This window comes from Ailuropoda melanoleuca, chromosome 4 (genome assembly GCF_002007445.2).
Source record: "Ailuropoda melanoleuca isolate Jingjing chromosome 4, ASM200744v2, whole genome shotgun sequence".
NCBI classification, from domain to species: domain Eukaryota; kingdom Metazoa; phylum Chordata; class Mammalia; order Carnivora; family Ursidae; genus Ailuropoda; species Ailuropoda melanoleuca.
The window spans coordinates 84,884,051-84,912,042 of NC_048221.1; the positions used below are offsets into that span (position 1 = coordinate 84,884,051).

Here is a 27,992-nt window from a genome sequence, read left to right on the forward strand (position 1 = left end):
AATGACATTCCTGAGTGTTTTTTTTTAAGATTTTATTTATTTATTTATTTGAGAAAGAGAGAGATAGAGGAGTACAGGGAGAGGGACAAGCAAACTCTGCGCTGAGCCCGACACGGGTCGCCATCTCACAACCCTGAGATCATGACCTGAGCCGAAATCAAGAGCTGGACAGTTAACCAACTGAGCCACCCAGGCGCCCCAAGATGGGCATTTTAACTCAAGCCAGTCTCAGCAACTAAAATATTACCTATCTTTGTCTCCTCTCTTGAGAAGGAATTAGGCAACTGGGATGAAACTGGAAAAGTGAGCATTTGATTCAGGAAGGGTGGTATGCAGTAGTTTCCAAACTGAAATCTTTCTATTCTAGGAAGAATTAGTCACAAATAAATGCTGGGTTTCTCATTGGCTCAAGGTTTAACCTAACTGGTAGGTAATTGTCCATGAGAAACTACCTGGTCTTGAAAGGTCACCATACACCATGCTTGGGTGAACTGTTCACACACTTCACCACTTTGAAGTCTTTGCTTGGAAAGTTTATGGCATTGAACCCTTTTGGCTCCCTCCTTAGAGGGATACAAAGCTGTTGTTTGTTCTAGTTCAGTCACCAAATTAGAACAAAGCTACCTCTGAATAAGCCAACTCACTTCTTGAGTCAACTTGAGAAATTTTCACTATGTCATTAGTATTGGGGGGGAGGGACCTTCTAATGTGCAATTTTCAAAAGCCTAAGTCATTTCCTAATAAAAAAAATTAAGAGTTTAGTGATCCATACCAACCCTTCTTTGCCAAAAAGATGCCTCAGATATCATGACTAGGTAGTCCCTTACATAGCTGTTCTCCTACGGGGCACAGACTAGGATCCTACCCCAAAATGTTTCCCTTTGTCCCACTCTACCAGTTAGGGTACTCAAAACTTGTTGTCCACCCTCCTATACCCCCCCCATTTAAATGAAAACTCTTTCCAGAAGAGCAGTACCTTTACCTTAATCTGATTTACAGAGGGGAGCACGTGAGGGAGGACAGACTTTCTTCGGTTAAGATTTCCACAAACACTTACCACTAAATATCACTGCCTCTATCTACTCTTTTCTCTTGGGACCTCCAAACCATTGCTGTGAAGGAGTTTGGAAAATTATCGCAAAGGCAGGATGGGCAATATTGTGTCAGTTAAGGACACACATACTGGCTGGCTGACCTTGGGCAAGTTACTTTGAACTTTCAGTGCTTCAGTTCCCACATCTGTAAAATGGGGATAACAATGGCACCCACTTTATGTGCCTAAATTATTAGCTATAACGATGATGAAAATCTCTCTCCGTTCTCTTCTTCTCTGATCCAATAAGAATGAACTTCTTTTCAGTTCCCTAAACCTCTCTCCTTTCTGTCTCTAGGTCTCTTTCTCTCTTGAGATGAGTCTTCTAGAATGCTTTCTCTTTTATTGGGACAACCCCTCCCCAACTTTACCCCTCTAGCTCCACCTAATACAGTCAGGTTTTACCTTAGATATTACTTTCTCCTGGAAACTGTCCCTGACTAGCCACCCCCCAGTCTGGGGGGAGTGTCCGTGTAAATATTCCTACCACATCCTACATTTATCTTGTCCAGCACCCATCATACTGGATTGTAAGTGCCAGATTAGACTATACTTCCCAAGGTCGGGCACTGTATCTGTCTTGTCCAATGACTAAGCAGAGTTTTGATAAGTATTTGTTGAATGAAGGAATGAACAAATACAGAAGAATGTTAGAAGCCTACTAATACCAACTTACGGAAATTCCTATAGACATTTCAGTGGAGAAGGCAGGAGAATGGAATTACCCAGAGAAGGGATCTTTGCCATCAAATACAGGTTTCGTGCCCAGAAGTTATTTCCTTGCCTTTTAAAAACAGATGGCATTTGATGCCAACAGCTCAAAAACTATTTTTTTCATTTAACTCATCTCCATATACGTAATAGTAATATACTTTCAGGATAACAATATCAAGAAGTTTCTTTTAGGTATTTCTTTTTTTTATTTTAGCAGAGGACAAACAGGAAGAAAAAACAGGAATTGAATCCCCTAGCTTGTAGTCATGTGTTTCTGTTGATCAGAGCCTTGGTTACAGTGAAGATTCGAATGACATTTAGATATGAAGCTAGTGACTTCAGATCTCAGTCTCTGGTGAAGTAGGGTATTTCCATTTGGTAATCACTGCTCTAAAAATGGCAATAGTGTGTCGTCATTATGCTGAACAGAACTCCAGCCCAAAGGAATTTCCCTGGGAGCCCTACTTGAGCTATCTCTCTGGCCCCTGGAAGGGTTTGTCTGGTTTTGGTCCGGTTCTCAGTGTGAGGTCATCGCCATCACTATTGCGTTTCAGGCTGCTGTCCCAGGCACTGAGAAACTAAGGGTAAGAGGTGGACATGGTGCCCATCCAGGAAGGAAAGGGGACCCAAAGAAACACAGAGCCAGGGAAGGGAATGAGGCTTTGCCCAGGGAATAGGTGAGTAGAGGGGTCAGACCGAGCCACTCTCCCTTTCGACAAGTTGACAGCGAAGCAAAGGAAGCAGAGGAGGCAGGAGCGAGTTGGGGACGCAGGGCAGACAGGATGCATGTACAGGGAGAGGAGGCAGTGGGGAGGGCAGGCTAGACTACAGGAGAGAGGCCATAGGTAATGGAGTGACATGCAGCGGGAGACAGGAGGAGTCCGAGATCGAGGCTGGGGAGGAAGCTTTGGGTTGAAAGAACTTTTCTTCTTCCAAGCCTCCACTGCTTGCAGCTGTGGGATAAATGGTAGCAGCTGTGATTACTGTGTTATCTCAGGAAAGCAAGAAGCACGGCCACCTGCAGAATGGAAATGGGGAGAGAATGGTTTGGGGCCTTGATGGAAGGGAGCCGCCACGGGAATAAGGCAGAGACACAATCAGAAGGGGACCTGAAGGAAGGCCAAGAGGCAATGGAGGACCAGCTGAGGTCAGAGGGTAGGAATTTGGGGCAGTCCATTAGGAACTCTGGGATTTGAACTAGTAGGGTTCAGCAGCCTGGGAGGGGCTGTGGACATGGCCATCAACACATTGCACTAACATGCACGGTGTGGCAGTAGATGGCTGACGGTTTGGGGTTGGTGGCAGCTGGGGACTTGCACAGCAAAGCCCCGCTCCAGTGCCTGGGGTGCTCCTGCAGCCCTGAGGCCGTTTGGCGCCCAGTCCGGTGACCAGAGGAGGGCCTCTTTCTCCCACATCGCTGCCCGAATCAGGTTTTCACCATGTGTTCATTAAAGCCACTGTCCTAACAGCCTTTGCACGTGTGTGGGCGGGGGGCAGAGGGTGGGTAGGAGTGGAAGTCACTAAAGAAGAGCCAGATACCTGCCACACCGTAGCTGACGGGGCAGATGAAACTGCAAAACCCCTCTGAGAAGGTACCTTACACTGCTTGCTGGGCATTCATTTGACAACCTGAGCTGTCAGGGAGCTGCAGTGAAAGGAATACCCTGCAGCAGGATTCCTCAGCATCGGAACTCCTGAGCTCTGGGGCCAGACCATTCTGCGTCGTCCTGCAGCGCGTTCAGCAACATCACCGGCCTCCACCCACCAGAGCTGGTAGCCCCTCCACACCCCAAGCCCTCTAGGACAACCAAACGTGTCTCCAGACACTGCCAATGGCACGTGGGGGGAATTACCTGTGGCTGAGAACCACCACCCTGGAAGGACAGGACAACCCTTGAAGGAAGCCACCCTAGTCTCTACGTGTCATCACTTTGAACTCCACTGTGGTGGTCTCTCCCCTCCCAGCCGTTCTCCAACGCCCTCCTTCCCCACGAGCACATCTCCTCCTTGTTGCACCCCGTCTGGCCAGGCGGACCGAGAGGATTACAAACAATCTGGAAAGCAAGAGCTCCAGGGAGAGGCATTTCATCAGGAGCAGACCTAGAGGGGCTGACACACAATTTGGGAAGCCCATTTACGAACACTAACGCAAAATTACAAACACAAAATTGCCAGGGTCCGTCTTGGGGCTTGGGGTGTTTCAGGGTGGAGCCCTGAATCTCAGCGTTGCTCGTTTCACCGGGAACCCACTTGTACACATCATGCAAACCCGAGTCTTTCCTCAGTTTCCTTCTCTGGGCTGAACTTTTTCTAGAGTGCTATGTCGGCAGACCCTCACATAGGACACCCAGTGCGTTTTTTCTGTTGTAAATAGAGACTTAAGACATTATCCCTTTCGCTTCTTTTTTCCCCATGAGTTATTTAAGGTGAAACCATACTGCTTTCTGCAAAAGAGGTACAAATTTGACCAGAGATTGTGCAAAAGAAACCATCTAGATCTTAATTTCCTAGGCTTCATGGAAAATGAAATTGTTCTACTTATTAAAATAGCTTTTCTTCAAATTCTTGTGACTTACTAAAAATGACCATTAACATTTTCACTTGGTTCCATTTTGGTTTTGGTCAGAGTTTCTTCTGAATTGAGTTTCACTGACACTTTGGTGACATCTATCCTTCACTTCCTTTTTTGTCTGATGCCTTGTGGGACTGGGGCTAAGGGATGTGCTCCCCTTGTTGGCACAACAGCTTCTCTCTGTGGGTAAGACTGACTGAGACCTAATGCTCCAACTATGATAATAAACCACACTTAAAGCACTTATTTACTCTCCTTAATGTTATGTGGAAGAACCTCTTCTGAGCACAGCATAAACCAGGCCTGCTCGGGATTCCGTCAGTAGCTAAAGTCCTTTCCTCACCTCGAAGAGATCTAACAGGAATACCCCATAAGTACAGATCAACAATAACAACAATGGGAATAGTGATACAGTTGACTTTGGATAATGGGGGTAGGGGCACAATCGAAAATCTGCATGTAATCTGACTCCCCGAAAACAGCCTACTGATGACCGGAAGCCTCACAATATAAACAACACATATGTTGTATGTTATGATGCATTATGTACTGTACATACTATATGTAAAAAACAAAACACATACAAGCGGACCTGCACTGTTCCACCCCGTGTCTTTCAAGGGTCAACTATAATCTGAGTATGTACTACGATCCTATACTGTTCAAGCACTTTACGAACATTAACTCACAAAATACTGGGAAATACTTGATATCTGTTATAATGACAGATAAATACGGTTATCTGAGGCCATGTTAATTACAGCTGGTGGAGGGCTGCCAGGAAAGCTTCACGGAGAAGGAGAGTTTTGAACGGAGCCCTTGAAATCGTTACGCTCTATACAGGAGGAGAGGCTTCCAGATAACAGCCACACGCTTCCATCTCACCAACCCCTTCTCTTCTCACACAGTATTTGAGGCCACTTATAATAAAAAATGCAGCCACAACAGAATTGTTACCCCAAGACTTAAAACACAAAGCTCACTCAACAGGAGAAGGGACAGCTGTAGGAGAGAACTCAGGCTAGTTCTCCGAAATGAGGTAAACATCAAAATGTCCCGGCATCTTAGGCAGGGTGGGTTTCATAACTTCAACTCCCGTGTAAAAAAATAAAACCAGACATTGCGCTTGCTCTAAATGCTCAGAAAATGGACAGAATGAATCTTTATTGAAGGGGTGGTCAATAGCACAAATTGTCTTGCACAAATACAGAACGGTAGCTCATACCTGTGTTTCTCACACTTAAATTTACTATCTTGTGATGTGGCATATCTGTGGGGAGCTAAGACACCTCGGTCCAAGAATGCACATTTCTGGTGTTCTAACATTGACCAGATCGAGGGAGAGAGCTTCGAGCTGCGCTTTTCAAACTCCAGTGTGATCCCGGGAATCTGGGATTCTAACTCAGTTGCCCTGGGTTGGGACTGGAGGTGGTGCATTTCTCACAATCCTGCGAGGCACCGGTGCAGAGCGGTAGTCGTCAGATGCGAGCACGCATCAGAACACATGGGTGGCTGCGCCCCCTCTCCTGAGTGTCTGACACAGAAGTTCTGGGGTGGCGCCCAACAGTTGGCATTTCTTAAAAAAAAAAAAAAACTAACATCTACTTTATGGAGGGATGATTGACATACAAACAGCTATAGATATGTAACATATACAACTTGAGGAGTTCGGAGAGAAATATACATTTGTGGACCTATCAGCACAAACCATGCCATAAACATACTCATCACCTCCAGAAGCTTCCTCCTGCCCTCTCTATGACTAGTCAATCTTGTGGTGATAGGAGTCTGCATTTCTAACACATTCTCAGGTGACACTCATGCTGCTGACGCATACGCCCCCCACCCCGCCCCAGCCACCACATACGAAGGACCACTGGCTTACGACATCCCTCGTGAGTGCCCAGTGGTCTCTCCTGACTTTGCAGGAAAGTCTGGGGGTGGGGGTGGGGGAGGGGTAGACATTTCAAGAGAAAACCACCAAGATGGGTCTTCCAAGTAGGTATTGTGTGAGCTAAAAATGAAAAGGGGGTCCACACGCTTTAGATAACGAAGATAAGGATAGCTGGCATTTTTGACATTTCACTCACATTATCTCACTCAGCATCTGGCACGGGCAGCAGAGTCACGGCTGGAGGTGGAGTGGAGGAGCCGGAGGCCCCCTGTGCGTGCCAGGAGGTAGCGTCACTTCTTCGGGGCCTTGCTGTGTGGTCTGTGGAGCTACCTGTGAAGCAGGGCCCCATCGGCCCTCAGGAAACACCTTTAGGTGTGGACAAGCAGACGCTGGAGGCCTGAGTTCTGCTTCACTGGGCTCGCAGGAAACAACCCGAAGAACTTGGCGGCAGGTGTTAACAATCATCTGTCTCAACCACAGAAGAACCTGAATATAGAACAGAGTTTATCAACCCTGGCGCGCATGAGAAGCACCTGGATGCCCAGGACCTATCTGGGGAGACACGTTTTTAAAAGCTTCCCAGGCAGGGTTGAGAACTACTGGTCTAGGTTTGACTGGGGGCAAGATGGGCGGGCAGAGAAGGAGGGGAGCAAAAACCAGACTTGCCAAACAAATCGCCTATGCCCAGAGCGGGTCACTTCGGGGCTTGCCAAACTAGCCACAGGGCTTGCGCGCTCTTCTTCAGAGCAGTTCTCCAATTTGGGGCAGATCAGAGTCACCTGCAGGGTTTGTGAAAGCGGGGTCCACACCCAGTGGTTCTAACTCAGCAAGTCTGGGGTGGGCACGAGGATTCAAGATCTAACACGCTCTTGGGTGTTACTGATTCTATGGGTTCCAGAAGTTTAGCTGCTTGGCTATTAAGACCATAACTCCTACATAGAGAGGGATGCCTGTATTTCAGATTTTCTATATTTTCTCAGCTTTTTTTTTTTTTTTTACTGGAGCAAAAAAAAAAATGTAGACCAAAATGAAAACATGGAAATCAACCATAATCCAATGATAAAACCACAGTGAGCAGCAATTTTTTCCCTACACTATAAATTTGTATAAGTACAGATTTTCTGAGAATAATGATTATATGAGGAACATTACTGCATCTAAAAAGATATTTATACCTTCAATTCCCTTATATCAAAATCTATATAATAAAATTTGCTTTGGGGCACCTGGCTGGCTCCAGTAGTGGGGCGTGCAACTCGAACTCGAGGTGGTGAGTTCAAGCCCCATGTTGGGTGTAGAGATTATTTAAAAATAAAATCTTTTAAAAAAATAAAATAAAATATGCTTTGAGTTTAGAGCTATAACAAAGTTTATTTCTCTTGATAATACACTGAATATTTTATAATTAAAAACAGTCTTAGAAAAGCTATCTCCAGCTATTTAAATAAATGTAAATAGGCCACGGCCCTGTTAAAATGCTATTTAGGGTTGAACTGTAGAGGTATTATTTTGGAAACGCCTCAAAAAAAAAAAAAGCTTACAGTGTAGGATCTCTATCAAGCTGTACAGTTTGGCCCATAAATGTTTCCTTTCATAAATTCAGGGTAATGATCAAGAGATACTAAAGGCTTTCACTGTTTATAACCCTTTTCTCTATTAGGTAAAGTGGAGAACAGCCAAGATTAAGAGTGGAGTGCACTTAGAATCTGCTTGTCCAGGACACCTGGGTGGCTCAGTTGGTTAAGCGTCTGCCTTCGGCTCCGGTCATGGTCTCAGGGTCCTGGGATGGAGTCCTGCGCCGGGCTCTCTGCTCAGCAGGGGACCTGCTTCTCCCTCTGCCTGCCGCTCCCCCTGCTTGTTCTCTCTGTCAAATAAATAAATCAAATCTTAAAAAACAGAAAGAATCTGCTTGTCAGTCACATGTGGGACAAGAGTTAGAAAAGCAGCCCAGGAGGTCTGGCATGTGACGGTACAGCCTTTGGATGTGGCTGTATCACTTGTGGACAAAAAGATTATATATTAAAAGGAAGACAGAAAAGAATTAGAACAACTAGGTCACTACAGTAAAACACAAAAGTAAATGAAGAGTCAAAATCTCCACAAAGGGCCAGGCAAATAAAGATAATTAAATCTGCAGCAACTGTTCTGAATAGTGAACCTGAAATTAAATTCAGGAATCCCTTAAGCAAGGGTGGCAGCCAGTGGTCCCTGAAGGCTGTCTTCAGCCACTGCCCCAGGCGAGGAGGCTCACCCTCACCCTCACAGGTGTGTCCCCGAGGGCCAGTCATGCTACTGGCCATCTGCACACAGGGCCCTCCAGTTTTCTCTCCTCCCCACTGCTCTGAGGCACACCCAGTCAGCGCCCAGGCACATAGCTGTAAGTCGTCCCTTACAGGTCGCCAGGAGGGGAGGGCGCCAACAATGGGGGAAGGCCATTTTCTCAGCCCTGGAGACACTCCTGAAAGTGCCCATGCCAGGGCTTCATTCCCAGGGATTCTTCTCTCCCCCCACAACAGAGAGAGAGAGAGAGCGCGAGTGTCAGCAGGCACATGAGTGTGTGCACGCGAGCAGGGGGAGGAGGGTACAGAGCGAGAGGGAGACAGAGAATCTCAGGCAGGCTCCACGTTCAGCACAGAGCTCCAGGCAGGGCTCGATCTCACAACTCCAAGATCATGACCTGAGCCAAAATCAAGAGTCCGACACCCAACTGACTGAGTCACCCAGGCAACCCTCACCCCCAGGGATTTTTAATTGATCTGAGACAGGAACCAGGCAGCACTTTTGTTTTGGGTTTGTTTTGTTTTTTAAAGATTTTATTTATTTATTTGCCAGAGAGAGAGAGAGAGCACAAGCAGAGGAAATGGCAGCCAGAGGGAGAAGCAGGCTTCCCGCTGAGCAGGGACCCCAATGTGGGACTCGATCCCAGGACCCCAGGATCATGACCTGAGCCAAAGACAGAGGCTTAACTGACTGAGCCACCCAGGCGTCCGCAGTTTTGTTTTTTAATGGAAGTAAAATACAAAGACAAAAAAGTACACAAGTGATAAGTGTGCAACTCAGTGAATTATACAATGTATATGTATTTTTAACCTGTATAACCATCACCGAGGTACACACACACACATACACACACAGCTGGACATTACCAGCAACCCAGAAGCCCTTCCTGTGCCCTCCCTGTAACTACCCATTTCATCTTCTCTAAAAGTCCTGGCTTCTACATTTGACAAAATACAGCATCCTTTCCTGATTAAAACCCTTCAGAGTGTAGGAATAGAGGGTACATTTCTCAATCTCATAAAAGCCATCTATGAAAAGCCTACTGCAAGCATTATTCTCAATGGGGAAAAGCTGGAAGCCTTTCCCTTAAGATCAGGAACACGACAAGGATGCCCACTCTCGCCACTATTATTCAACATAGTACTAGAAGTCCTTGCAACAGCAATCAGAAGACAAAAAGGGATCAAAGGTATCCAAATCGGCAAAGAAGAAGTCAAACTGTCTCTCTTTGCAGATGACATGATACTCTATATGGAAAACCCAAAGGAATCCACTCCCAAACTATTAGAAGTTATAGAACAATTCAGTAAGGTGGCAGGATACAAAATCAATGCCCAGAAATCAGTTGCATTTCTATACACGAATAACGAGACTGAAGAAAGAGAAATTAGGGAATCCATCCCATTTACAATAACACCAAAAACCATGCGTTACCTTGGAATTAACTTAACCAGAGACGTAAAGGACCTATATGCTAGAAACTATAGATCACTTTTGAAAGATATTGAGGAAGACATAAAAAGATGGAAAAATATTCCATGCTCATGGATTGGAAGAATTAACATAGTTAAAATGTCCATACTACCCAGAGCAATCTACACTTTCAATGCTATCCCGATCAAAATACCGAGGACATTTTTCAAAGAACTGGAACAAATAGTCCTTAAATTTGTATGGAACCAGAAAAGGCCCCGAATCTCCAAGGAACTGTTGAAAAGGAAAAACAAAGCTGGGGGCATCACAATGCCGGATTTCGAGCTGTACTACAAAGCTGTGATCACAAAGACAGCATGGTACTGGCACAAAAACAGACACATCGACCAATGGAACAGAATAGAGAACCCAGAAATGGACCCTCGGCTCTTTGGGCAACTAATCTTTGATAAAGCAGGAAAAAACATCCGGTGGAAAAAAGACAGTCTCTTCAATAAATGGTGCTGGGAAAATTGGACAGCTACATGCAAAAGAATGAAACTTGACCACTCTCTCACACCATACACAAAAATAAACTCCAAATGGATGAAAGACCTCAATGTGAGACAGGAATCCATCAAAATTCTAGAGGAGAACATAGGCAACAACTTCTATGACATCGGCCAGAGCAACCTTTTTCACGACACATCTCCAAAGGCAAGAGAAATAAAAGATAAAATGAACTTATGGGACTTTATCAGGATAAAGAGCTTCTGCACAGCCAAGGAAACAGTCAAAAAAACTAAGAGACAGCCCACGGAATGGGAGAATATATTTGCAAAGGACACCACAGATAAAGGACTGGTATCCAAGATCTACAAAGAACTTCTCAAACTCAATACACGAGAAACAAATAAACAAATCATAAAATGGGCAGAAGATATGAACAGACACTTTTCCAATGAAGACATACAAATGGCTAACAGACACATGAAAAAATGTTCAAAATCATTAGCCATCAGGGAAATTCAAATCAAAACCACACTGAGATACCACCTTACGCCAGTTAGAATGGCAAAGATAGACAAGGCAAGAAACAACAATTGTTGGAGAGGATGTGGAGAAAGGGGATCCCTCCTACATTGTTGGTGGGAATGCAAGTTGGTACAGCCACTCTGGAAAACAGTGTGGAGGTCCCTTAAAAAGTTAAAAATTGAACTACCCTATGACCCAGCCATTGCACTACTGGGTGTTTACCCCAAAGATACAGACGTAGTAAAGAGAAGGGCCATATGCACCCCAATGTTCATAGCTGCATTGTCCACAATAGCCAAATCATGGAAGGAGCCGAGATGCCCTTCAACAGATGACTGGATTAAGAAGCTGTGGTCCATATATACAATGGAATATTACTCAGCTATCAGAAAGAACGAATTCTCAACATTTGCTGCAACATGGACGGCACTGGAGGAGATAATGCTAAGTGAAATAAGTCAAGCAGAGAAAGACAATTATCATATGATTTCTCTCATCTATGGAACATAAGAACTAGGATGATCGGTAGGGGAAGAAAGGGATAAAGAAAAGGGGGGTAATCAGAAGGGGGAATGAAACATGAGAGACTATGGACTATGAGAAACAAACTGAAGACTTCAGAGGGGAGGGGGTGGGGGAATAGGATAGACTGGTGATGGGTAGTAAGGAGGGCACGTATTTCATGGTGCACTGGGTGTTATACGCAACTAATGAAGCATCAAACTTTACATCGGAATCTGGGGATGTACTGTATGGTGATTAACATAATATAATAAAATTAAAAAAAAAAAAAGAAGTTCAAATTCTCCCTTCCGTCTGCATCTCAGGTAGATGAATGGCCACCCTGTGATGCGCTCTGGCTTTCTAGATCAAAAATGCAATAATTCCTCAGCCAACTCCACGAGACTCTTTTAAGAAAGGACTATAAAACTACATATAGTGCAAACAATAAATGTGATTAGTTAAAAAAAAAAAAAAGTCCTGGCTTCTAACACCGTAGAGATGCACGATTTTCCTGGTTTTCATTGTTTTGTGATATCTCCTGTTTTGAGGGAAATCTTTTATGGCCGGTTCCTCTCCCTGAATGCTGTATCTGTGAGATTCATCTGTGTGGTTGTAGCCGTAGTGAGCAAACTTTTAATACAGTTCAGTATACCATTATATGGATATACCACAACTTGTTCATCTGTCCTGCTGTTGATGGGCATTTGAGTTGTTTGCGGCTTGAGCAATTGCAAAGCATACTGCTGCAAACATCTCTGTACAGGTCCCTCGGTGCACATGTGCATACGTTTCTCTTGGGTATAGACCTAGGTGTAGAATCGCTGGATCACAGGGAGATGTTGGTTCAACTCCAATAGCTACTACCAAACTGCTTTCCAAAGCGGTTGTGCAAATTTCCACTCCCATTAGCATGTTTGTGAGTTTTAGTTGCTCCATATCCTAGTAGGAGAGCAATATTTGTAAAAACTAACGGGGGCTCCGCTGTGCATCAGGTCGAGAACTACTGGTGCCCGCATATGTCAAATACTTCGGCAATGGCATAAGGACCTACCGCCAGAGCCCTGGAGGAGAGGGGGAATACAGAGTGATGTTTTCACAACCACGGGAGAAGCAGACAGGACAGATTTTTTAATTCCTGTGTTGCTAATGAAGACACAAAGACTCAAAGTTCATTGACTTGCCAGAAGTAATATAGCCATAAAACCCAGGACTCTTGATTTCTATCCCTTTGTATGTTCCAATGCACAACACGACAGTATTCATTAGATGTCCAACATATTGAGGTTTGGGCCAACTTCTCTGTTGTCTCCTGTCCCAGACTTTAAGAAAGAAGAGAAAGTAGAAGTCTCTAGTCATGACTGTGAGAAGCACACACACTCTTCCTTCAGGCAGGGATGTGAAACAGTAAACCTGCCGCTTCGGTGCCTGGGAAGCTCCATGACCAGAAGAGTGGTTGGTCCCCTCAGGAGCAATGTGGCCTGAGCTTCCCTCTGACTCAGCGCTTCCCTATCCTTGCTGGGAGACCTTGGGCAAGGGACTCAACCTCTGAGTCTCAATTTCCCCACTGGAAAAATGAAAATGATAACTTATGTATATCTCATGTTTTAAGGAATGAACACCATATATAAGAACCTAATATGTACAAGCATTCAATACAATGTAGATATTTCTTAACGTTACCAGATTGAGCCCATTAACCCTGCATCTTCCCTTTCTCCTTCCTTACTGGATCTTTCCCACCAATGTACAAATGCCATTATTTCTCCTATTTTTAAAAATCTCTCTCAACCCGACTTCCTCCTCTAGCTTGAGCCCCATTTCTCTCTTCCTTTTACAACTAATGGCCTTCAAAGCATTGTTTGTACTCACTGACTGCAATTCTTCCTCTTCATGTGTTCTTGAACCTTTCCAACAAGATTTTCATGCCCACCGCTCCACTGACACTACTCTCTTCAAAGTCAACAGTGACTTTGACTTTGGAGGATTCTCAGTCCTCATTTTACTCATTCTGTCAGCAGCGACGGGCACAGTTGCTAGCTCCCTCCTCCTGGAGAAGTCCTCACCTGGCTTCCAGAACTGCCCGGCACCATATTCTTCCCCTTCTCCTCCTCATTGGCTGGTCCTTTTGTCTTTTCTGCTTGTTTTTTCCTTTCTCCTCAGTCATAAACACTAGACTGTACCAGGGCTCATGCCTTGGACTTCTCTTTTCCATCTACTATCATTTCCTCAAAAATCCCATTATCCCTTGGCTTTAAATACCATCTATTATTCATTGATGACTCCCAAAAATTTATTTTCAGGCCTGACCACTCTCCTGAATTCCAAAGTCATAAATCCAACCGCCTACTTGTGCTCTCCATTTGGATGTTGAAAGGGATCTAGAACGTAAATCCCCACCACTAAATTTCTGATCTTTTCCCCAGCCTGCACCCCATTAGTCTTCCCTCTTGGTTCACAGCAACTCCCTCTTTCTAGTTGCTCAAGTAAAAGACCGTGATGTTCTGTTTAACTCCTTTTCTTTTCCTCACACCCCACAACCAATCCATTAGAAAACTTTTGATTCTATGTTCAAAATATGTCCAGAATCTCACCACTCCTCCATTTCTGTTACTACTTCGGTCTAAGATACTTTCCTCTCTTCATTGAATTGTTCCAATGGCTTCCTAGCTGGCTTCACCCAGTCCTTCACAGGTTACTCTCCCACACAGCAGCCAGAGGGATCCTGTTAAAACGCAAATCCGATCCTGTCACTCCTTGGCTTAAACTATACAGTGGCTTCCCATCGTATTCAGCATACATCAGCATATAACAAGAGCCCTCCGCAGTCCTCCACCCACACACCACACTTCTCTGACCTCACCTTCTACTCGTTCTTGTGCTCACACTGTTCCAGATGCAGTCACATTTGGCCTGCTTGTTGATCCCTAGACTTGCCAGGCATGCTCCTGCCTCTGGGCCTTGTCATTTGCATCTTGCCAACCAGGTTCTGCGTGGGCCAAGAGTGCTTCTAACCCACATATTTTCTCCTTCCCATCTCCTTTCTTTAAATGTCACCTTCTCAGGGAGGCCTTCCCTAACGCCTTACCTCACACTGTACCCTTCTTTATTTTCTCCTTAGCACTTCTCACAACCAAACACAAGACACACGCATTGCTGCTGTTGTCACTGTGATTTATCCTGTTTACCGGCCCGTGTTCCCCAGTAGAAGGCGCAAGGTCCCAGGGCAGGGATTTAGCCGTTTTGGTTCAGCCCAATTTCTCCAGCGGCTGCAGCGGTGCTTGCCTATCATACAAGCTCAGCAAATACTGGTTTAGTGAATGAATTAGTCCCTACTCACAAATGAAAAAGAAAACAGACATCCTTGGTAAAAGAGATCCTGGGGGAAATCCTCAAGAGTTCTCTGGCCTCTTAGAGAGAAATACAACTTATCAGAAGGGGGAAATAGTTTTGGTTTTCCCCTTTATTTCTGAAAGTTCTGTTTAACACATACTAGTCATGCCTGCCCCCAGGAACGCCTTTCCAATCTTTAATATGCCTGAAGGAGAGCGCAGAAAAGGACGAAGAGTAGGAGCCTATGGGAGGGGCGAGGAAAGGGGGGAGGAAAGCAGAGGAAGACAAATGAAGGGACCAGGGCTCCAGGGAACATCTGTGACACAGAAACTAGACTTGCCCTGGGTCTTTCTGCCTCAACTAGGCCCTAAAGCAGCCTTCCTGCCTGCCTCTCTGCTCCCTGGTCCTTCCCAGGCTCCTCACCCCTCCCAACAACGAATCCCTCTGGCCAGCTGCATCACTAATGGATGCAATCTCCCAGTTTAAAATGCCCATCATGTTATGGTGTGTATTAAGAAAGAACAATAAGCTACTTAGAGCCCACGTAAACACCATTTCTTTCAGTAGAGTGGGGAAAGGGTGGGAGGGATACTGACTGCCCCAGTGCTGGATAAAGACGGGGTACTTGGCTTTCCTGACTCACACACCTCCATGATAAAAGAATGGCCAGGGGCGCCTGGGTGGCTCAGTCGCTTAAGTGTCCAACACCTGGTTTCGGTTCAGATGTGATCAGGTCATGAGATTGAGCCCCGTGTCAGGCTTTGCGCCTAGCTGGCAGTCTGCTTGGGTTTCTCTCTCCCTCTGCCCTTACCCCCCCAAAACACACCCCCCTTAAATAAACAAACAAATCTTAAAAAAAAAAAAAAGATGGCCAATCCCACTGCTCCAGCAGGATCGGCTAGCAAAGACAGATGGGCAGCCACTCCCACCTGACATGATTTGCGAGGCACCAAAAGGCTGTTGCACTACGCACCTGCCATAGCACGTGTCCTGCTCTGACGAGGACTGCTTTTCCTTCCTGCTGTGTCGCCAGGAGTTGCCTATCAAAGCCCCAGATGTCCCGTGCAAGGCAGAGAGTTCCAGCCAAGAGAGTCGCTCACACTTACCAGTGCAAGGGTGCAAATGGAGGCTTATAAAATACATGTTTAAATATTTAAAAGTCGTGAAACAAGCCAACAAACTGATGAAATAGGTTCCATTCCTCCCACCCTGACAACCACCTGGAAGGCTGGTTTCAAACTTGGAATTCTCAGATTCTTTGGACTTCTCTGCCAGAGCCGGTGGCGCATGAAGGGCCAGCCTGGCTCCCAGCCCACACGCAGCTTCCCTTCTGCTCCCAGCCTGGCTCCATCCCACACCACGGGGGCCTCCTGCACATGCATGTGGACACCCCAGTCTTCACCTCCAAGTCCTGTTCACCTCCCCAAACAGCTGCCCCTTGGCCACCTTTGGCTTTGGAGTACCGTGCACAGACTAGGGGCACAGTCCTCCTTGAAGAGGACCTGTATTTGGAAGAGGCCTGTAGGAGACCTGGGGCTCTCTGGGGCCTCAAGTGCCTGGGATATGCTCTAGAACAAGGGCACGGGCTCTGCAATAGGAAGAGAGCATGTCTCCTCAGCCCTAAGGATTTCTTGCTCCTGGGGAGAGGCAGGGCAGGAGCAGCCCTTTAAAGCACAGGGTTCAGCATGGGGCCCCTCATGCCTGGTTCTAAGGGCTATGTTTCCCAGTGCTGGGGAGGGAAGGAGAGGACACAGAAGTAAGAAGGAGGAAGAAGGGAGGAATATGTGGCCAACATGAGATGCTGTGTGCAGAGGGGCACACAATGAGGAGCCCCTGGGCAGCCAGGGGTCCAGCCTGAGAGTGGGGGAAAGGAGAGTCAGGAGAGGAGGAATGGGAAAGCAGGAGAGTGGGAAGTAAAAAGGCACTGAAAACAAAGCTACTTTATAAGTAACCTTGGGTGTATTTTATTTATGTAAGTATAATGTGGCTTTTTTTTTTTTTTTACTGAACTATTCATTATACTCCCCAGTTCATGGCACATTATCACCATCATTATTTTATCATCGGGTAGTAAAGAACCAATCTTGTTTTATGTATGTATTTATTGCATTTCCTCTCCATTCCCCACTCCCTGCCCCCCACCTCCACTGGCAACCATTCTGATATATTAAAGAGTATTTTTTATGGAGAGAGGGCCCTTCTGGTTCCTCTCTCTTCAGCTCTGGGTATGGTGGCCTTGTGTTTCAGCCATGCCTCAACCAGTAGATCATCCCTCTGCAGACACCTGTTATGTCTCTTTGAAGTGATCATGTATCCTCCATGTCCAGGACGAGACCTAGACAGCTGTGAATTTGGAGCCAGAAGCCTTCAGCTTCTAGTCCTGGCTTTGCAGGTGACTGTGTCACCTACTATCCTTTATAGCATCTCTTGTGTTCCAGCATCCTCCCACTCAAGGCTGCTCTTAGCTCACACTGCATCTTCATGCAAATTAGGAAAGGGTGCTCCAGACAGTCAGACAGAGCCCTGCATGGAAGGCGTCCAGCCTGGAGAATGGGGTACCAGCTATTTGCCACCCCCCCCCCACCACAACCTCCACAAGCTCAGAAGACTGTCATTCCCCAACAGTTTTCAAACAAGCTTTGTCCCTCTTGAAAAACCCTCCTCCCGGACACCCTCCGAAGACTACCCCAAAGCTCGGTTCCCCTTCTCACCCTTCAATAAGGTCACTATGTGGCTGAATCTAAGGGGCAGTTTTTGTTCTCATTTTATAGGCCCTCAGGAAATTTTGGCCCTGCTGATCACTCTCTCCTTAAAATGATCTTCCCCTGGCCCCTGTGGCACCACATACTCCTGGTCCCCCTCCTTCTCTCTCTGGCTTCTCGATTTCTCTGCCTGGGGCTTCCTCCTTGAAACCACATTTTAATGTGAGCCTTCCTCAAGCCTCCGTCTTGACCTTCCCCTCTTCCCATTCTAGACTCTTTCACTGGTGCCAGTGACCTCAAATACTGTTTCCACAGCCAGGGCGAATCTTATTCCTGTATCTCCCATTCACCCCAGGAAGGAATTGTCTAGAGCACCTCTCCAGGCTGTCTCTCCACAACTTACCACTCTCCTCCAAAGACCAAGTAATTGAGCTGATGGAGAAGGTTGAGGAAAGACTGCACTAGTTCTGGTGACAACATGGCTGGGTCTGGCAACTCCCCAGCAGACCAGAAGGCTGGCAACGGGGGTGGAGAGGTTCAATTCAGGGTGAGGATATGAGGAAGACCTATGATGGCTGCAAATTTCCAGCTGCATTTTCCAGTTCAACTTTATCAGCAATAAAATTGGTCTATTGATCCCTAGAAGCATTCTGATCTTCTCAGTTGATTCTGAACTTGGGTGAGGGAGGTTGGATTTGTTTCCTCCTCACTGCCAAACCCCACACATGGCCCACAAACCAGAAAAGCTTAAGGAATGGGTGCAAGATATGGTTTTGGAGAAATAAGATATACCCAGAGAGAAGGATGCTTCAGGCGTGGCTGGGATAGGAGGTTTCGGTACTTTGTAAGCACAGGACTTCTAGGTCCTTGACTGCTTTAAGACACAGCAGTTTAATGAGACTGGTGTCACAGGGCTTCGGCAAACCCAGGCCTTTGCAACCTCAGTGCATACAGGCCATGCAGGCTTTTGCAACTTACAGATCTAAGGAGGTGCACCCAACATGGAGATTAGACACTTAAAACATGCAGAGCTCCAGTGAAAAAATTCTTTAGGCATTAGTGGTTGGGAAAATTTCATGCTGCTCCTACCATATTTCTTAGCCAGGAACAGCCTAAAGGAAGCTATTTCACATGAGGCTTCCTGTAAAGGGAGCTAGGTACCACTGGCATGAGAGCTGTGGTTCTTGAACTCTAACATTCCTAAGACTCGCTAGCGAGTTTGTTTACTTTACTTTCCTGGGCTCCCGCCCCCTGATTCGTAGGTCTGGGGTAAGGCCTTTGAATGAGCATTTCTAACAAGTCCCCAGGCGGTGCCCGTGCTGCTGAGGACCACTGAGAACACTGGGTTAGAAGGTACTAGTTGTGCGCTTCTAGCTTTAGGTGCATTAAATCAACTACCTCAAATGCTCTTCTTCTTTGCTATGTTGAACTGAACCCAGTTTTAGGGCCAAGCAGTGAACTGTGGTGGAATTAACCTCCTGGTTCCTTAAGGCTTACCTACAGATGCCTAGAATCCCCCTTAAGCCCCCCCTAGTGGATCACAAATCCTCTAGATTTTGTTACATAAGCCTCACCATGGCTTTGATCAGAGATTTAAATAAGGGCCTTATTTGATGGCCAGCAGGCCATCTTTTGGGGCATTAATGAAAAATATTAATAAATCAAAGGCTCAGAAAGAATAGTAAAAGGCGGGGTACCTGGGCGGCTCAGTAAGTTAAGCATCTGCCTTCGGCTCAGGTCATGATCCTGGGGTCCTGGGGTTCCCTGTTCAGCGGGGAGTCTGCTTGTCCCCCTCCCACTCCGCCTGCTTGTGCTCTCTCTCTGTCAAATAAATAAATACAATAATAATAATAATAAAAAAAAAAGAATAGTAAAAGGCCTGTGCCAGGAACATACTGTCTCTAGGAATCAAGGAGGAGCTGGATTGGTTTAGAAACCAAACTCTAGTAAGGCTCTTCTGAACTCTTCTCTCAACTGGGCCCTGACTTCTGGGCTTCCATGTTCATCTCTACATTGTCCAATTTTAGCAAGAATCCTGCTGACTTGGTTTAACCAGAACCCCACCTCCCCTTGATCTCTGATCAGGTTCCTCATCCTCCAGCACCCCCAGGTGATGTCTGGTCTCCCTGGGCTGCCTTCAGCAAGAATCCTGTGAGGTGGCCTTAGCCAGAACACCCCCCTTACTCCTAATGTTTCCTCTGAGTGATTTTCCATCCATGGCCCCCCTCCCCACTCTTTGGCTATACATTCCCATTTGTCCATGCTGTATTCTGAGTTGAGACCAGTCTCCGCTTCTGCAAAACCCCATTGCAGTGGTTCCTACCCCTGAATAAAGTCTGCCTTACCATTCATTCTCTAACAAGAGTTATGAATACTTTATTCTTTAACAAAACTTTGATCTTGAAGTCAGAATGAGAGCAGTCGGAGAGAGAAAGATAAATAAAGGAGTCAGGATGAAAATGGAGGGGGGTGGTCAGCTGGGGAAGCCCGAGGTTCAGCCACAGACATACCTTGGTTGTTTCCAGCCAGTGTCTATTCTGATCATCCAGCACTGGGCCTTACCAGCACTGCCATGTGGAAAGAAGGATTTCCGTAAGAGACAGGTTTTGATCATGGACGTCAGGCTAGTCCAATATGAAAGGCGAAATGAGATATGCTTGGACCTAACTGCTCTTAAAGAAGATGTTAAACACCTTTTTGTTTGTTTTGGTTATTACTAGACCAGAAGGGTTGACTAGGATCCAGGAAAACTCTCATAGAGGGAGGTGAAATTTCAGAGAACAGACTGGAGTAATCTAGAACCTGCCACCCCCAGCCGGGGAGTACAGTTCTAGGAAGCTCTTGAGAAGTGTGCTCTTAAAAGGTCAGATAAGGAGTCAACAATAAGTTTAATTGGGGAATCACCCTTTAAAGATCGCAACAGTTACAACAGGTAGTCGCAACTGTGGCCAGATTTGAGGGGGGAGGGGGGAGGTCTGGGAAGATGAGCACAAAATACTTCTGGCATTCCTAGTGAGCTTTGAGGTGGCTCAGTTATGATGGGAGACAACGCAGGCCTGGCGTGTGCCCTGAGGGAACCCACCCGGGAAACTTCTGGAGGAGGGCTTTCAAGAAAGGCACAGGAAGATGAAATGAGCTGCATGCAAACCAGGGAGGACAGTGGTAGATAGAGTCCAGGCCTACGTGAGATACTGGTCCAGGACGCCAGCGCCATCCACAAAAGAACACCCACCCAAGAGGAGAGATAAAGGAGGACAAGACCTGTGTCGATAACCGTATTTCTGGCAGACCCAAAACTTCATCACTTCACATTGTTCGCTGGGGTGAACCCCACGAGGCAGAGTCTAAGGAGTATATCAGGAAAGCAAATGTCTTGGCTCAAAGGCAAAGGGAAGGAAAGAGTAAAACACTAATCGATACAGCAAAAACAGTGCTGGCCAACATGATAAAGAAGGAAATGATCAACTCAAGAAGCAAGTTACGATGTTAAAAATGGGGCTGAGTTTTCCTAAAAAGAGACGTGGAACGACAGGCACACAGAAGATCAGAGACACATCCCACTTTGCAGAAAAAGACAGGACAGTCTCCACTGCCTACAGCACATCTTGAACACCCAAGAGAAGGGCAGTGCTCTGTGGCCCAGTGCACGGCAGAGGGGTCTGCGCTCCCTAGCCCCAAAGGGCCTCAGAGCCACCACTGCAGACAAACATGGGCCGGCTGCCATTCTCGGTTCTGGCACCACAGCCTGGACAAAGACCTCACGGAGCATATACTCAACAGCAGCTTTGGTTGAGAAATCCACTATGACCGGTTCTCCAGATTAAATAAGTGAGGAAACTGCTTTAGGAGGCAAGTATTACAGGCCTAGGACATTCCGGGCAAGAGGCCATAGCTCCTAGGGACTCGGAAAAGCTGATAAATATTCAGGGATTTTGCAAGGCACAGCTTTGGTTAGCTTGAAATCTTCCACGGTGGGAGTACTTACACCAAGGAAATTGGCAAATGCTATAAATCGGGGTCTCTCTCGCTCTCTCTTTTTGTCCCCCACAGGGCGCCCACTCATCAGCACACCATCGCAAGGGCTGCTCACGAGAAGAAATGTGGCTGAGTCCTGCTTTTGACAGAGACACAGGGGAAATAAAAATTAGGGGTTTTTAAATATACAGAATGGGGAAGAAAGTTCTAGTAAATCCTGGAGCATCATTAAAAATTTCTAAATTTTTCAAGAGGGTGGGAAGGTTTCAATTTCCAGATATGATATGGTACACGTAGGCCACAATTAACCTCTGGATGAAAGACTCCCGACACCAAAAAGTTCACAGGTCAAGCAAGCACTACAGCAAACTGCCACGGAGACTCAGAGGCATTCAGACAAGGCTGATAGCGACAAGATTTTCTCTTTCCTGTTTTCTCAGTCTTCCTTCCCTCAGAGACTGCTAGACCTCTGCCTAGGTTTCCAGCCGGTGCCGCTACTACGTATGTGTTCTGAGGACCTTATTTGTATTGAAGTCGATACTCATCATGATTTTGGCTGCCCATCACCTGCCGCCTCTTCCCCCTCCTTAAGAGTCTTGGTGGGAGGCAGAGTCTATCTCCTTTAATAGAAGCAGAAAATGCCATTTACTCACTTTCCAGCTTCCCTTGCAGCCACATGACAAGGATGCAGCCACGTGACCAAGGCTGTCTTGGTCACACTCACCCAGAGTGTGAGACACACTCGCCCAGACACTTTCCCAGTGAGACACTAGACACACTCACCCAAAGCTCTGAATCCCGAGTCAGTGACATAGAGACACGGGCCTGGCAGAGAATTCTCCGTGCAGGTGGGTGCCCAGCTCAGCTGCAGGCAACCGTGTCTTCACGGGGTCAGTTCACAGGGCACACTACTCAAAGCCAGGTTTTCCAATAGTCCCTGCAATTTCCCCAACTCTCCAAAGAACTATCAATAAATTCCTTCTCTGCTTAAATCAGGGAGAGTCCGTTATTACAGCTCACAACTGAGAATCAGGACGGATACAACTGGTCTAAATGCTACAGGGCCCAGCAGATGGGCTCATGTTATTTTAAGTTTCTCAGGTGTAGGGCTGGTGCTGGAGTAATTGGCTATGTCCTGTTAACCCTTTGGGTTCCAACATGGAACATATAAGAGACATTGGCTGCAACCACGGGAGGGGACCCCTCTCTTCCCAGGCACTGAGTTCAGTGAGGCTGAACAGGACGAGTTTGTGTAAGACTAGCTGTGCGCTTCCGTGTCTGGGGTCTTCATCTTACAAGAGTGTGGAGATTCGGTCTGGGAGCTTTCATGCCTCCGTGGGGACGTGATGCTATATTTCAGAACATCTAAATACCTCCACGGGGAGACGGGGGGAGAAACTGCCAATTAAACTTTAACACAACGCCTGTCACTTAAAATGTTCGTCTTATACTTACTTAACAAGCCCCTTTACTCTTACTTAGACATACATTTTTACCAAATGTTGTTCTTGTGCATACATAAAAAGGAAAATATGAGCAAAATAACTTCATGTATCCTTAGAAGCTCTTTATATTCAGAACCCAAATATTCTGGATCCTGTTTATTTTCAGAGTTGGAAAAGAGCTTTTAGTGAATATCATTTTACTTTTCTCTTAAAGGTTCACACAAGTCTAGAACATACTCTGCACACAGATCTTTGTACATGAAGACCTCCATTTTACACAGTGTTCCCCCTTCTCACATTTCTTCCAAGCTTTTGGTTTTGAAATAATTTTGGACTCACAATAACCTGCAAAAATAGCACAAAGAGTTCCTGTGTATCTACTACCTCGCTTCCCCTAAGGTTTCGAATCGCTTTTTAAAAATTGAGATATCATGCACATACCATAAAATTCACCCTTTGAAAGTATACTGTTCAGTGGTTTTTAATATACTCACCGTCACCACTATGTATTACAGAACATCTCCATCACCCCAAAAAGAAACCCTGCACCCATTAGCTGTCATTCCCCAGCCCACTGCCCCCACTCTCCTACCCACAACCACTAATTCACCTTCTGTCTCTATGGCTGAGCCACTTTTTAAATCAGAGTGGCCTGTGTGATCTCAGACAGTGTCACCTTCTATGTCATCAAGAGTGCTGGTGATGGAGCGTTTTACAGAAATTCTCAGGTTTCTCAGGTGTAGGGCTGGTGCTGGAGTAATTGGCTATGTCCTGTTAACCCTTTGGGTTCCAACATGGAACATATAAGAGACATTGGCTGCTGGGTTTTCTTCTAAGCTGCTGAGACCCATTCATCCAGTTTTGATGCACTTAGCAGGCAATGACACCACCATTGTAACAGCTGCCTGGGGAATGAGATTGTCATTTGACTCTCCATTTTAGAGAGGTTAAAATGTGAAAAAAAAAATGTTTACCTCTTAGTATTGATGAAACACTGTAATGGAAGGTTATATGGGACATTTCAATTTAATTGGTGTTGCATCCCTGTCAAACATCATATTGTCATATGTTTATATTGTCATCTGATCCCATTGCATGGCTTCTGGTAAACCAGCTGGACAAAACAACTGAGCAAATATGAGATAGGAATGAGGATAGTGATCCTCTTTTCACCCTAGGGTGCAGTGGGCATTTAATTAAAGAACTGTTCTGCTCCCATTTCACAGCCTTCTGGGAGTAAAGGCTAAACTACCCATTGATGGTTGAAGAAGGGACCCAAAGGAGCATTGGATGGTAGGGTCCCAGTGTAGAGGTGGGAGCCATACAACAGCTTTCCAATCCTCACCTCAGGGAAGTTCTCTGCCACATCTGAACCACCAAATGACACCTCTTGTCCTCTCTCCAGTCCTTACTAACAACATGCTGGTGATTTTCTGATTGGGCATTCCCCACCCTTTTCTGCTCTGCTCTGTGCCTGGGCAGGCTGACCACTATGGACTGCATTCCATGGTCAGTATAGTCCCCTAGTTTCCTGGAGGTCTGGCCAACAGGAGTGAATTCAGATGATGGGATGGGCATGTAGACAGGTGCTTATCTTCCCCCGCAGCCTACCCTCACCCTGGGGGCAGTCAGGGCCAGTTTTGGCACTGGCTCCTTTCCCCTGCCACATTCCTATTGGGCAGCACCTAGGCCTTGGCTAGAGCTCTCACTGAGTTCTGGTAAGAGCTCCCTTCTCTGATCCTCACTACAACTTCCCTGTATGGAGTTCCTGGATGCTTCTACATCCTTCGTTGCTACCCTTAACCTTGCCCATGACTCTGTAAATAATCCCTTTGCTATATTTCCCTCAATTACCTCTTTGAGTATACCATGTGTTTCCTGCTGAAACACTCAGTCCTTGCCCCAGGAGGAGTGGCTCACACACAGCTTGGTGCCTCTCCTCTTCTCTGTCTGGATCTGTGCCCCCTGCAGCAGGCACCCAGTCCTCTCTCCCACATGACACAATTTTGCTGGGCCAGGCTCTGTTTCTGCAACAGGGAAGTCTGCAGTTGGAGGCCAATAGGTTTAATATCAGTGGGAAGATATTTAAAAACCCAGTTTTGTCTACTAATCAAAGCTGTATTCTACAACCCAGTTTAACCAATTAAAAAGCTGAGATTTTTAATAATAATAATAATAATAATAATAATAAATTAAAAAGTTGAGATTTTGTTCCCTAAGAACTATTTCTCTGTTGCTCTGAATTCAGAAGATAGGGGGCATTATTCATGGGTCCCCTTAAATCCCACAACCACTCTCAAATTTATATCTCCAGTTTCAGCTCCGTATAGAAAGCTGTATTATTTAGCAAGCTGCTCAGAATAAACATACCTATGCCAAACTCTTGATCTTCCTCTTTCTACACCGAACTTCTTCCAATGTTCCCTATCTCATTCTATCGTACCACTCTCCATCCAGTTGCTGGAAACTTGAAAGTCATTCTGGACACCTTCTTCTTCACCCTTAAATATACAAATTTTCAAACACTATAGATCCCCCACTATAGAGTTATAGGAACAGATCATTAATCCACCCATCCTCTTTCCATCTGCTACAACCTTGGTATAAGCCACCATTAACTCTTGTATGGACCATAATAATGGCTTTTTAAAAAAGTCTTAAGGTGTAAACACAATACAAGAGACAAACTTGCCCACTTTCTAGAATCTCAGATGTATCATGAAGCTTCCAGGAAGTTCAAAACAGCTAAGAAACATTCATTCTAGTATAGAATGAAGTCTAGTCATTTTTCTAATAGTAAGTGACATATTTTTATTTTTACCTTTATTTTTTAAGTAGGCTCTACACCCTACGTGGGGCTCGAACTTATGACCTTGCAGTCAGGAGCTGCACACTTCACTGACAGAGGCAGCCAGGCATCCCAAGTGACATATATATATATATATATATATTTTTTTTTTTTTTAGATTTTATTTATTTATTTAACAGAGACAGCCAACGAGAGAGGGAACACAAGCAGGGGGAGTGGGAGAGGAAGAAGCAGGCTCCCAGCGGAGGAGCCTGATGTGGGGCTCGATCCCAGAATGCCGGGATCACGCCCTGAGCCGAAGGCAGACGTTCAACAACTGTGCCACCCAGGCGCCAAGTGACATATTTTTAAATGAAAGCACCTAACTAGTATCTAAGGACCTTAAAACAATAAAAAATAACTGTGCAAGTGTTTAGAGCTGTGGGAACCATGACGGGTGGTGCTCTGTGCTCCAGGTTTGAAATGCTCCCTAGGTTGAGAACTGAGCCAGATCGGGTAGTCATCAATAACATCATTATTCTTGAAGGTACATAATAAGGAAGACACCTTTGACCCCAGGATCCTTCAGGGCTCTCTACCCAAGTCCGTTGCTGTTGTGGGCTGAACTGTGTACCCCAATAAGATATGTTCAAGTCCAGTACCAGCGAATATGCTCTTATCTAGAAATAGCGTCATTGCAAATGTATTTAGTTAAATGAGGTCATACTGAATTAGGGTATGACTGGTATCCCTCTAGGAATAGGAGAAGAAACACAGACACAGACAGAGAGGGAAGGTGGCTACAAGAAGACAGAGGCAGGGATTGGAGTGATACTGTCACAAGCCAAGAACACGTAGGGCTACCAGATGCTAGAAGAGGCAAGGAAGTATTCTCCCCCAGAGCCTCTGGAGGGAGCATGGCTCTGCCACATTGATTTCAGATTTCTGGCCTCTAGAACTATGAGATAGTACATTTCTGTTGTTTTAAGCTACCCAGTCTGTGGTACTTTGTTACAGAAGCCATGGGAAACTAATAAACCAGCCTTGAGGAATATAGTCCTTAAGGGGCGCCTGGGTGGCGCAGTCGTTAAGCATCTGCCTTCGGCTCAGGGCGTGATCCCGGTGCTCTGGGATGGAGTCCCACATCAGGCTCTTCCGCTGGGAGCCTGCTTCTTCCTCTCCCATTCCCCCTGCTTGTGTTCTCTCTCTCGCTGGCTGTCTCTCTCTGTCAAATAAATAAGTAAAATCTTTAAAAAAAAAAAAAAAGGCATATAGTCCTTAAGAGCAGCAATTGGCAAACTATGGTCCATTGGCCAAATCCAGCTCACTGCCTGTTTTTACACGGCTCATGAGCTAAGAACTCTTTTTTCTTCAGAAGAACATCTGCAGTCAATTTGAGGATAGAGAATATTAACTTTGAACCTCAGTTAAGTGAAATGTTATCGCCGAAAAAAGAATTCAATTTTTGTCATCAATAGGCCTGTATTACAAAAAAAATATTATAGTCAATTACTATTATGTTATTTTTTTAAAAAGATGTATTTATTTATTTTGGGGGAAAGGGTCAGAGGGAGAAGGAGAGAGGGGGAGAATCTCAAGCAGACTCCAGCCCTAGGAAGCACCTAATCAATTTTCCATCTCTGTGGATCTGTTTATTCTAGACATTTTATATACATGTCCCATGTTACTTTTCTATACTTGCTTTCATTGATCTTAATTTTTATTTCATTTTCTTTCAATACTTTAAAACAAGAACAAGGGGCGCATGGGTGGCTCAGTCGTTAAGTGTCTGCCTTCGGCTCTGGCCGTGATCCTGGCATTCTGGGATCGAGCCTCACGTCGTGCTCCTCTGCTGAGGGCCTGCTTCTTCCTCTCCCACTCCCCCTGCTTGTGTTCCCTCTCTCGCTTGCTGTCTCTCTCTCTGTCAAATAAATAAATAAAATATTAAAAAATAATAATAAAACAAGAACAAGAACTAATACCAGAAGCGTGAGCCATAGGAGGCTTTGACTTCTCTGACATAAATCTTTCCTATCCTGAAATTTAGCCCACAGTTGTGGCCCCACTGGCTACATGTCCTATGTGGACTAAAAACGTCCTGGACTTTCCCTCCAGAAATGTTCTGTGACTAAACATCCTGATATCAGGAAACTGGGCCCCAGTGAACAGACATGCTGAGCATCCTGGCTCGTAGCTCTTTGAGTAGCTGAGTTGACAAGGCAGGAATCAGCCCAAATATCTGTCACA

General features: G+C 45.7%; 2 long non-coding RNA genes across 3 annotated transcripts in view; both read right to left on the reverse strand.

Annotated features, from left to right (window-relative positions):
* Positions 1-8,059, reverse strand: part of LOC117801977 — a 41,073-nt gene extending 33,014 nt beyond the window's left edge. The window contains exons 1-2 of the long non-coding RNA XR_004624912.1: positions 7,997-8,059; positions 6,470-6,759 (exon numbers count right to left, since the gene is read on the reverse strand). This is a non-coding gene — a long non-coding RNA (uncharacterized LOC117801977). The remainder of the gene's footprint in view (positions 1-6,469; positions 6,760-7,996) is intronic.
* Positions 8,060-8,085: 26 nt separating this feature from the next.
* Positions 8,086-27,992, reverse strand: part of LOC109490888 — a 43,840-nt gene continuing 23,933 nt past the window's right edge. The window contains exons 2-5 of one of the 2 annotated variants that reach the window (XR_004624913.1): positions 25,328-25,458; positions 24,878-24,999; positions 21,523-21,648; positions 8,086-8,137 (exon numbers count right to left, since the gene is read on the reverse strand). This is a non-coding gene — a long non-coding RNA (uncharacterized LOC109490888). Of the gene's footprint in view, positions 8,138-19,303; positions 19,359-21,522; positions 21,649-24,811; positions 25,000-25,327; positions 25,459-27,992 lie in introns of those variants that run through there. The other variant, XR_002144233.2, reaches the window with a different exon arrangement.